Source organism: Chrysemys picta, chromosome 6 (genome assembly GCF_011386835.1).
Source record: "Chrysemys picta bellii isolate R12L10 chromosome 6, ASM1138683v2, whole genome shotgun sequence".
Lineage (NCBI taxonomy): Eukaryota > Metazoa > Chordata > Testudines > Emydidae > Chrysemys > Chrysemys picta.
The window spans coordinates 92,045,482-92,057,630 of record NC_088796.1 but is presented as its reverse complement, the minus strand read 5'-3'; the positions used below and the strand labels follow the sequence as shown (position 1 = coordinate 92,057,630).

Genomic DNA, 12,149 nt, shown 5'->3' with positions numbered 1-12,149 from the left:
TTTCCTTAGCTCCAACTGATGATCTACTGTATCTTCTGTTAGCAGTACTATTCATATCTAGCAGTTTCCAGTTTTGTGCGCATACCTATATGAAATTAGTTGCAAGTCTTATTCCTTGGCCACTTTCTTATACCTATTGATAGAGAGAGCATTACTTACACAGAACTTCGAGCCATTCAACAAATGCCTCATTTGGATTAGAATCTTGATTTTGTGCTGGTGCTTAGCTCATTGTTGGGTGATGCAATTGTGACATCAGATATTACTTAGTCAATCATACAGCACAGCTTACATTAGGATTTACACATTACAAGCCCCTTGGTTAACATGCCACAGAAATATTAGGGTTTTTTATATTACAAATAAATCATCAATAAAATCCTTGTTGATAGGGGCACATCAACCAAAAAAAAAAAAAAAAAAGTGTTTTGAATGAGACCTCCCTAATTCAAACCAGATAAGAACGCAAAAATAGTTTCCTGAATACAGAGACAGCTGGCTAGAGAGCATGTCCTTCTGCATTTGTCCCTTTGTCGTGGGAAACTTCTTGATTATTAACCAAACTGCCAACAAAATTTTAACTTATCAGTCAACTCCAACAGTATCTTTGGGGATTAGAGTTTAAAAACATAGCTCTAAACCTCTACATATTCTTCAGGGAGGTTAGAGGGGGACAAAAAACAAGTTACAAAAATGCCATGCAACAAGATCCCAAGAACCACAGCCACCTACCCAGCCACAAAATTAACACTACTGAGGGACATATTTATTGGACTTGTGAAGATTCAGACTGCTCACGCTGACACGACTTTAACCAGTTCATTTAAAATCTCATTGACCTATCAATACACCTGTGTTTTTCCATCACTTTATATGAGAGAGATTTAGATATCATATTATACATCATCTATTATAAAGGCTAATCGTAAAATTCCAGTAGGATGGACAGAGTGGCTTTTTCATGTCTAATGACTATAATTTCATGATGGACAACTACCGTGGAAAATATAAAAGTAGAGTAATTTGCAAGAGCAAGAAAATAGTTCACTTAATCTTATCAATTTCAAGAGATGACTATAAAGCAGCAATTAAATTACTCATTGGTAATTATGCATCTTTGAAGATATCATTTGACTGGATTCTTTCTCTTAGGTCACAGCTGAATAGTGAGAGACAGGCCAGACCCTTAATTTAGAGAGGAAGGATGGTCCAGTGGTTAGGGCACTAGTTTGGGATGGAGAGACCCAGACAGGTTCAATTCTTTACTCCATCACAGATGTCATATGTGGCCAGGAGTAAAAATCACTGTAAACCTCAGGTTTCCATCTGTAAAGTGCAGATGATAGCACTTCCCTACCTCACAAGGGGATTGTGAGGATAAACACATTAAAGATTGTGAGGTGCTCAGGTACTACAGTGATGTAGTAAGCATCTAAAATAGATATCAAAGATTTTTGGACCTCCCAATCATTGGCTTTTCAGCCTCATTCTGGAACATATTGAGTCCCAACAGTTTGGACAACATTGTTTTTGGACGACATTTAGGAATGATAACAGCCCATACATGGTTATATAATCCCACAGTGTATACAAGACAGAGATAACTATGTTATCCATTCTACAGAGGTATTATGCAGGATGCTTGCTTGTAATTCTGTTGGTTATTTCCTCTCTCAGACTTTATCACTTTTGATGGAAGATATTCAGTTGTTAATATAATCCATCCAGATTAAGAGGTGAAGATTCCAAAGGAAACAACATCTACCACAAAGAACATTTTAAACCACAACTGTCTGAGAAACCACAGACCTCAGTAAAGCTTCTTTTCTTGTTAAATTTTTTAAGTATGGGAGTATAACCAACATCCAGAAGAGGCTTCAATTAAAATAACCAAATGTTTATGCAAGAATCTTAAAATAAATAAATAAGTAAATAAATAAATAGAGAACTGATCTGTCAGGCACCAGTCTCAAATCCAGGCCCTTAAGGCTGCCAAGCAGGAATCTTATACTCAGCACCTGCAGGCGCTGACAAGGGAACTGCTGCTAATACCCAACCACTAGACGCAATACCTGCTGATTTGGCTGTGTCAGATGACTGACAGCAGATGCTGATTGGGCACCACTGGATATAAAGCTCCCTGTTCCTGTCCCACACCCTGTCTGAGCATCTAGTCACTAGGCCTGCTACTGCCTAGACCTCGGAGACAAAGTCCCTGCTTCCTCAACTAGTTCCAGCTCCTTGTTCTTGCTATTTCATATGTTTCTTGTTCCTACTACCATGCTTCGTCCCTGTTCCTCTCTCCACACCTTTTTCTTGGTTCCTGCTTCCTTGCCCTGACTTCAGTTGCTGACTTTGGCTTTGACCACTGGCATGATCACAACCCCAACTCTACTCCTGGCATCAACCACTAGGTCAGACAGCCCCCATTATGGCCCCTGTTGTGATCTGAGAAACTGAAAGCAATGAAAAGGCGACCACAGATCTTGAAAACTGAGCATCAGCACATAATGACGTTTGCTGCCCTGAATAAAGATAAGAAAGCCCTTCAGAACCAGGATATTGCCTTAGAAAATAAAGACATGATTTTAAAAATTACAATTTTGGGAGTCCTCATAAACACTGGGATATAGGAATACAAAAATATATTTTTTTTAACTCTAAGGCTGTGTTCATAATAACACAAAGTTAAATTGTTTTCAAAATATGCTAATATGGCTTAACCTGCACAATCATTTTAAGTTACCCCATTTTTACAACTGTGATAGTAAACCCTCACGACCCTTCAGAAACAAGTCTGGATATGCTTTTTAATTCAGGGAATCATGCGACACAATAAGGTATCCATTGTCCTGCTTGTATTGAAGTGCACTCATTATTAGAAGTCTTTTTTATTCTGTCTTCACAGAGTAGTAAAAGAAAGTATAAACTAAGAGTATGTCTACACTATCCGCCGGATCGGCGGGCAGTGATCGATCCAGCAGGGCTTGATTTATCACATCTAGTCTAGATGCGATAAATCGACCCCCGAGCCCTCTCCCGTCGACTCCTGTACTCCAGCACTGTGAGAGGCGCCAGCAGAGTCGACGGGGGAGAGGCAGCAGTCGACTCACCACGGTAAGTCGATCTAAGTCCGTCAACTTCAGCTACGTTATTTGCGTAGCTGAAGTTGTATAACTTAGATTGATTACCCCCATAGTGTAGACCAGGGCTAAGAATACACCTACACTGTAGCTTTAAGCATGCTTCCCAGAGTGGATAAACAGACACGCATTAGCTCTGCTTGATCTAGCACGATAGTACAGGTGGTGGCTTGGGTTAGCCACCTGAATATGTACCTGGGGATCCAGACAGGTTTGTACTAAAGCAGCTAGCCTGGGCTGCCATCCTTTACACCAGAAACTAATCCAATCACTCTGCGTTGCTAATCAAATCACTGTGTAACTCAGGTGTTGTTTTGCTGTGTGGTCGCTCTCACTCTAGCTAAGCTAACTCCGGTGCAGTAACTTGAGTGTACTAACTCAAGCTAACTGTTGCAGTGAAGACAAGCCCTACATGACTGCAGTTCAAATATCATAGGTGAACATACCTGTGGTATCACACATTCAGATATATATACACTTTTGTATTTATTTGACTGTGCAAACAAACAGAGCATTTACTTCCTGCTTTGAACCATGTTGCAAGTGCTTATTTTATTAGAATAATGATGTGCATTATGGGAGACTAATACAATTTTTCTGCAAGACCTATTCATAGTACAACTAAACTGTGTACAACAGAATTGTGTTCAAACTTACATTTGTAGGACTTTAACACATCTGTAAAATGTTATTTTTAAGTTGTAAAACATGAACTATGTTGACCACTTTTAAACTATTATTTTTCTTAATATAGTTGAAAACTTGAAGCATGTATAGTACCTGATTGGCTACTGGACCTATAATGAGTAATGTTTTTTGTAAAATTATTTGAATGTCATTTGCTAGATTACTTCAATTGAAGATTTCTTCAGTTTATGTAATCAGTAAGTATAGTTTTAGTAATCATTAAGGACACTAAGCAAACAAAATAGTTAAAAAGGAACACCAACTTAAAATACTACGTTTTTGTGAATTTTTTAATCTATTAGTACAAGAAGCATTTAAGATTATATAACTGAAAGAGATTAGAGGGGAAAAAAGGTGAAATTAGTTTTCCTTATCCATAATTTCACCTTCTCTGAAGTTTGTACCCATTGTTGTCAGTCTTATACTGGTCTTCTACCTTTATTCCTCAAGCATCAGAGGTAGTATACGAGGTTCCTCTTGTGACTGAGAAAGCTTGAACTAAACAATAATTGACAGAAGTGTGACTTTTAATTTGACAATATCTCTTAAATTCCCCTGCTAGCCTGCGTAAGGAAATACAGTCACATTCAGACACTAGGCATTTTACCATAGCTGAGGAAATACAAAGAACTAAGGTCTATTTTAGAAAAATCATTACTCAAACATTATCCAGGCAGAAAGCTTTTTATTTAAAACTAAGAGTCCTTCCATTTTTTTTCTCTCCCTCACTCTTCAGATCGAAGGTTTATACTAGGATGGATACCCCTATGCATGTCCAATCAATGAAATACAACAGAGAATAAAACGTACAAAGTAGGTTCTGATAGACCACACTTTGGAGAAGATAAAATTAAAGGTAAGAGAAACTTACTTTACCTTTCTATCCACATGAGTACCTGCTGCTCCAGAGACTTTGAACTGATGGGGAGAAAAAAAGTAGCAAATATCCTCCAACAAAGGGCAGAAAGAGGAAAACTATTCCAAAACTGAATAAAGCTCTCAACCTTTTTTCTCCTTCAAAAATTAATAAGTGTCTTTGATGAAAGATACCAAGAGAAGTCTGGGGGACTTTTCATCCAAAAGTGAGTAAGACAAAAACTTCTATTTTGCTAAGCACTACAAAAGATACACGAAGATGATATACAACAGATCTCATCACAAGATATCTTTGCTATTCTGCCCAATAGGCAGCCTTCTAGTTTGGTACAGTGTGACCTTACTCCGACAGTGAGTTTTTTACTGATCATCTGTAGGCCTAAAAAAAGAGTTGACTTGTCAACCTAAAAAGAGTTGACTAAGATGCTTTGCATCCCTTGTTTGGTTCCCATAGGACATATTTCCTCTGAGGTTTTCTTCATTGCAAAGACCATGCTCTGTTTATGTAACTATTTCTCCAGGCTATAGGAATGCTGAGGAAAGAAGGAATTTAAGAAATGGGCTGATTTAAATGAAAGACTATTTCTCTTTGGAAAACATTCAGGATCTGAATAAGAGTGTGTCAGAAAAAAAAACCCTGTAATATCGCTTTTTAAATGAATAATAGCCCTGGCTCGCTGACTTTTCTACATGATATGACTGCTAAGAGAAAAGCCATTTTTAGAATAAAAAATTCTCCCAGTGATTCAGTGAGAAGTTTCCATTACTAACTTTTTTCCTGTTGTTCTTTGCGATGTGTTCTACATGTCCAGTCCACTGTTGGTGCATACGCACCCTGTGCGCAGTTGGAGATTTTTCCCTCTATGATACCTGTCAGTGCTACTGGAGAGCCTTCTGCTGCCTCACACTACTGTGCCCACGTATAAAGGGTGAAGCCACATCCAATCCCAGCTCAGTTCCTTCTTACCAGATTGAAAGGCAAAGGAGGAGGAAGAGTTGTGGAATGGATATGCACAACACATATCAAAGAACAAATTACAGAAAAAAGGTTAGCAATTGTTTCTTCAACTGTCCTGTCTCCTAGAACTGGAAGGGACCTTGAAAGATCATCGAGTCCAGCCCCCTGCCTTCACTAGCAGGACCAAGTACTGATTTTTGCCCCAGATCCCTAAGTGGCCCCCTCAAGGATTGAACTCATAACTCTGGGTTTAGCATGCCAATGCTCAAACCACTGAGCTAGACTGCACACGTCCATTCCACTGTAGGTGACTCACAAGCAGATAGAACTGGAGGTGAGCTCAGAGTCTACTTGAAAAGGGAATTGAGGACTACCCATCCAAACCATGCATAGTCTCTGAATTACAGAGAGATTGCATAGTGAGAGGCAACCATATGAAACAATGACCAGGTTGCTGCTTTATAAATGTCCAAGTTAAACTCATGAACCAGAAGCTTCTTGAGACCTGGTTGAATAGGCCACCACTCTACTTGGGGACACCAGGTTAGCCACTCATTTACGTATATATGTATAATCAAATACAACTGGATATCCAAGAAGAGATCCTTTAGGACGACACAGGACAGCCTTTCATTCTCTTTGCAGTCCTGATGAATAGTGGTGAATAATGAATAATGGCACAGAGTACACTTCTAAAGCTTTCGATGATACCGAGCTGGGAGGGGAGCATGTGCTCTGGAGGGCAGGACTAGAATTCAAAATTATCTTGACAAACTGGAGAAATGGACTGAAATAAATAGGATAAAATTCAATAGGACAAATTCAAAAATGATTAAAGATCTAGAAAACATGATCTATGAGGAAAGATTGAAAAAACTGGGTTTGTTTAGTTTGGCAAAGAGAAGAATGAGGCGGGACATGAAAACAGTCTTCAAATATGTAAAAGGTTGTTATAAAGAGGAGGGTGATAAATTGTTCTTCTCCACTGAGAACAGGACAAAAAGTAATGAGCTTAAACTGCAGCAAGGGAAATTTAGGTTAAACAATAGGAAAAACTTCCCAACTGTAAGGGTAGTTAAGCACTGGAACAAATAATCTAGGGAAGTTGTGAAATCTCTCTCATTGGAGATAAGAACAGGTTAGACGAACATCTGTCAGTGATGGTCTATATCAGGAATGGGCAAACTTTTTGGCCCAAGGGCCACATTGGGGTTGCAAACCTGTATGGAGGGCTCGGTAGGGAAGGCTGTGCCTCCCCAAACAGCCTGGCCTCCGCCCCCTCCCACTTCCCGCCCTCTGACTGTCCCCCTCAGAACCTCCAACCCATCCAACCCCCCCGCTCCTTGTCCCCTAACCACCCCCTCCCAGGACCCCCTGCCCCTAACCACCCCTCGGGACCCCACCTCCTGTCCAACCCCCCTGCTCCCAGTCCCCTGACTGCCTCACCCCCTATCCACACCCCTGCCCCCTGACAAGCCCCCGGGACCCCATGCCTATCCAACCCCCCTAGTTCCCCATCCCCTGACCGTCCCCTCCCTGCCCCCAGAACCTCCGCCTCATCCAACAGCTCCCTGTCTCCTGATCGCGCCCCCCGCCCCGGGATCCCTCACCCCTTATCCAACCCCCTGTCCCCCTTACCATGCCACTCAGAGCAGCATGTTTGGCAGCCGCGCCATCTGGCCGGAGCTAGACATGCTGCTGCTCTGTTCGTCAGGAGCGCGCCGCTCCGCAGCCCAGAGTGCTGCCCACATGGCGGCGTGGCTGCAGGGGATGGGGGACAGCCGGGGAGGGGCCGGGGGCTAGCCTCCTTGGCCGGGAGCTCAAGGGCCAGGCAGGACGGTCCCATGGGCCGGATGTGGCCATAGTTTGCCCACCTCTGGTCTATGTAATACTTAGTCCTCCCTCAGTGCAGGGGACTGGACTAGATGACCTATCGAGGACCCAGCATGTCATACGTTTCTGTGATGCTTTGAACAGTTGCATCGAAGACCTACATGGTTTAATCTGATGGAGGTAAAAAGCCAAAGCTCTTCTAATGTCTAGAGTACAGAGTGTTTTCTTGCTATGAGTATGATGCTTTGGAAAGTAGGTCAGTAAATAGATTGCTTGGTTAATATGAAAACAGAAAACTATTTTAGTATAACTTCGGGAGAGGGTGAAAGTAAAATTTGTCTCTACAGAAGACCGTATACAGGGATTCTGACACTAGAGGTCGCAATTCCCCCACTCTCCCGGCCAAGGTAAGAGCAACCATAAAAGCTACTTTTACTGAAAAGTATAGCAGGGAACAGGTTGCCAGCGGCTCAAAGTGGGGGACGTATCAACTTTGCTAAAACTAGATTCAAGTTCCATGGAGGACAGCCTCCTGAACTTGTGGTTATAGCCTGTCCAGACCTTTCAAAAATCTGAGAAACATAGGATTGGAAAAGAGTGAGTGATTATCAACAGGAGGGTGGAAAGCCAAGATAGCTGCTATTTGTACTTTGATGGAACTAATGGCTAACTTTTGTTGTTTCAGGAACAGGAGACAGTCCAATACATGCTGGATATGAGCCCAGGCCAGGGAAACATCATTCTGTCGGGACCAGACAGGGAATCTTTTCCATTTAGTCAGGTAAGTACTCCTAGGCAAAGGACTTTCCACTATTTAGAAGCACTTCCTGTACTCCCTTAAAACAAGCCCCCTATCAAAGATGTCAGCCGTGAAACATCCAGAAAAAAATCATCTCAAAAATGGAATTTCAATTAAGCAGATATTCCCTTTAATCATTACATTCCTTATCAATCACGATTCTAGTTCTTGGTTAAAATAAATCTTGTCACACCCTATGCATTTCCAAATATGTATCAACGTCCAATCTGTTCTACAGAATGTCTGCCTGCATACAACACTACGGAGTTTGAGTCCCAATACTTTAAGTTCAGTAACCTCAGCAAAAGTTCTCTCTCTCTCTCAAAGATATTCACAATATAATCCAAATAGATATGCGTTTATACTGAGTTGTAATCCAGAAGACCCTCTTGTTCTAGCATGCTTCAAACTGTGGAGGTTACATAAACATACGTACCATCACTCGAAGTAGTGGACATGGCTTACTGTAACTGGCGGTTCTTCAAGATGTGTGGTCCCGATCTGTACTTCACACATGGGGTACGCATGCACGCGAGTCCGGAAATTCTTCAAAGCAGCATCCGTTGGCTCACACACACATAGCAGCTCTCCTTGTACTCCCAACCGAGAATCTAAGAGGCAGTGCTGGTCAACGCTTCTCCGGTTCCTTTTCTTACCGCAAATCCAATAGGATCCAAAGCAGAGGGAATGGAGGGCAGGTAGTAGAATCCAGATAGGGACCACACATTTCAAAGAACCTCCAGTTACAGTAAGCAACGTCCACTACTTTGAGTGATGGTATGTATGCGTATTCCATACGTAGATGATTGGCAAGCAATGTTCAGACTGGAGGCACGTGCGAGAAAGCTGGTAGTAAAGATGTTTCCAATACCGCCAACACCATTGCTGCATCCATAGCCTATGCGTGTACTACAATGTAGTGCATCGTGAACATGTGGATCAAGCTTCAGGTGGCCACCCTGCAGATGTGCTGCAGAGGAACATCTGATAGGGATGCCAAGGAAGCAGCTTGTGCTCACATGGAGTGAGCTATGACACCCCTAGGGGATGTTTGCTATCTTGTAGCACTCTAAGGCTATATATATACACTGCACTTCTGCCTAACCAACAAAATGTTTAATGACAAAAAGCGCTGGTGTGAACAGTGCTTTGTCCTCAAGAGATGCTCTTCTGCCAACAAAGCTACCGTCCCTTGTTGGGGGTGGTTTTATTTTGTCAGCAAGAGAGCTCTCTCCTGCCGACAAAGAGCAGCAGCAAGGCATTAGTGGCACAGCTGTGCCACTGTAAGCTGCGCAGTGTAGACATAGCATAAGATGCATCACAAGACCCACTGGGAGGATATGGCTTGTCCACGTGATATCTCTGCTATGGTGATAAAGAGTCTCGGTTTCCTAATGGGCTTTTCAGGTAGAAGGCGAGTACATACCTGACACTGAGAGAGTGAAATCTCTTGTCTTCAGAGGAAGCATGGGGTTTCAGGAAAATTACAGGAAGTATTCATTTGATTGATGTGGAACTCTGAAACAATCCTGGAGAGAAACTTGGGGTGGTATTGAAGAGAAACCTTTTCCTTTTGAAACACGGTATAAGGAGAGTCCTCCATGATGGCTCCGAGCTTGCTGACCCTCCTATCTGAGGTGAGAGCTACCAAGTATGCCCTTTGTGGACAGGTGTGCCATGGTACAAGTTGCCGTGGGTTTGAAAGGCAAACTAGTGAGTTTGGACAGGACAAGGTTGAGGTCTCATTGATGGGTAGGTTTAAGCACTGGTGGAAAGGTCTTGATCAGGCCTTTCATGAATCATACTGTAGCTGGGTAACTAAAGATGGAGCATCCTTCTACCAGAGAGAAGAAGACACTGATCTCTGCTTGGTATACTCTTAGCAAACTAAGAGAGACCTGAAGTCTTCAGGGACTGGAGATAGTCTAGAACAACTGGGATGCTTAAAGTATCTGGAGAATGTTGGTGTAATCGTGCCAGGCTGAAAAGTGTCTCCAGTTGGCAGGATAGCAAGTTCTAGTAGACTCTTCCCTACTTTGGTTAAGAATCACCTGAACGGGGGCTAAACATGGACATTCTATTTCCAAAGCCCATCCAAAAAACAGGCCACGAGGTGGGATCCCAGATTGGGATGCTTGGTCTCTCCCTCTCCCCGCCCCCCATCCCATCCTGGGTTAGGAGACCCAGGAATAGGCAGATCCTGATTGGTAGGCACGCAGACATTGTTGCAAGTTCCGTGAACCAGTTTGGGCTAGTGGGGTGCTAGGAGAATGATGTTGGCTTTGTTGTGATGCATCTTCCCTACGATCTGTGGAAGCAGGGAAGTGAGAGGAAAGGCATATTGAGGCCATTAATCCAGAACACCAGCAGATCACTGCCTTGGGAGTCACAACCTATGCCTCTCCTGAAGCAATATAGGGAGAGACTTCTGTTCATTTGGGACACAAAGAGGTCCCGTAGTGATGCACCCCATTGTGTAAATATCTCACTTACGATGTATTGCGAACCTCCCACTCACAGTCTATCAAGAAACTTCTGCTTAATTTCTCTTCCAAGGAGTTGTGAATACTAGGAAGGAACGCTGCCTGTATCATGATGCAGTTCCTGATACATCACTTCCAAAGCCTGATGGCTTCGTGGCAGAGGGGATGAGATCACTCCTCCCTGTTTATTTATACAGAACTCCATGGTGATATTGTCTGACATTATTTGTACATGGATTGAGCATGTAAAAGGAAGGAAGACCTTGCATGCAAGGCAGACCGCCCTCAGTTCCAGTAAGTTTATACCTAGTCTGGCCTTTCATGGGATCCAGGTGCCCTGAATAGTGTGGCTATCCAGGTGAGCATCCTACCCCAAAAGGGTGACATCTGTCACAATGGTGGCCCTGGGGTGGTAGAACTGAAGGGAACTCCCACCATGACTTTTTCTGGGTTCAACCACCAAGTTAGGGAGGTGACAACTCTGCTGGGAACGACCACTCTGGAGTTGATGTGGTCCTTGCTTAGTCAATAAATCAAGTTAAGCCACGCCTGCGGACACTGCAAGTGAAGTCTGGGATAGGTGCATGTGGCCATGTGGCCTAACAGTGAGAGGTACTTGTGCACTGTGGGTGATGTGTGAAATCAGGTTGCCGATTCCACAAAACCTTTCAGAGGGGAGGTACGCTCTCATGGAAACCAAGTCCAACCTTGCCCTTATAAAGTTCATTGATATTGTAGGTAACAAAACAGACTTTTCTTCATTTATGCAAATGCCCAGGGCTGTTAAAAGTTGTATGAGAAACTCTGTGGCTGATGTGACCTCCTGACAAGAGTAGCCTACCAGGAGCCAATTGTCACGGTATGGGAATACCGTATAGTCCTAGCATCTCATCTGGGCTGCTAGGGCTAGAGAGAAAACCTTTGTATATACTCTGGGTTCCATAGCCAGCCCAAAGGGGAGGACTCGAAACTGGAAGTGTTCCTGGCCTGCCATAAAATGCAGGAAACTTCTTGTGATGAGTGAATGTCCACATGGAACTACATGTCCTTCCTGTTGAGAGCCACAAACCACATCCCTTCCTGAAGTGAGCGTTTTACAGATGCCAATGTAATCATTCAGAACTTCAGCTTTCAAATAAAGATGGTGAGTTGCAGAAGATCCAGGATGGGTCTCTACCCTCTGTCTCTTTTGAGGATTAGAAAATATGGGGAATAGAACCCTCTCCCATGGTAATGAGGCAGGACAAGCTCTATTGCCTCTCCGTGTAAAAAGGATTCCGCTTTCCCTTGAAGAACAAATCTCATGACAGTGGTCCCAAGAGGGGTATTTATGAGGTGGGAAAGAGATAATCTCCAGAATCCAGCTGTCT

At 43.0% G+C, this 12,149-nt stretch overlaps 1 protein-coding gene across 4 annotated transcripts in view; it reads right to left on the bottom strand.

Annotated features, from left to right (window-relative positions):
• Nucleotides 1-12,149, bottom strand: part of RFX3 (regulatory factor X3) — a 218,616-nt gene that overhangs the window by 164,093 nt on the left and 42,374 nt on the right. The window lies entirely within an intron of this gene.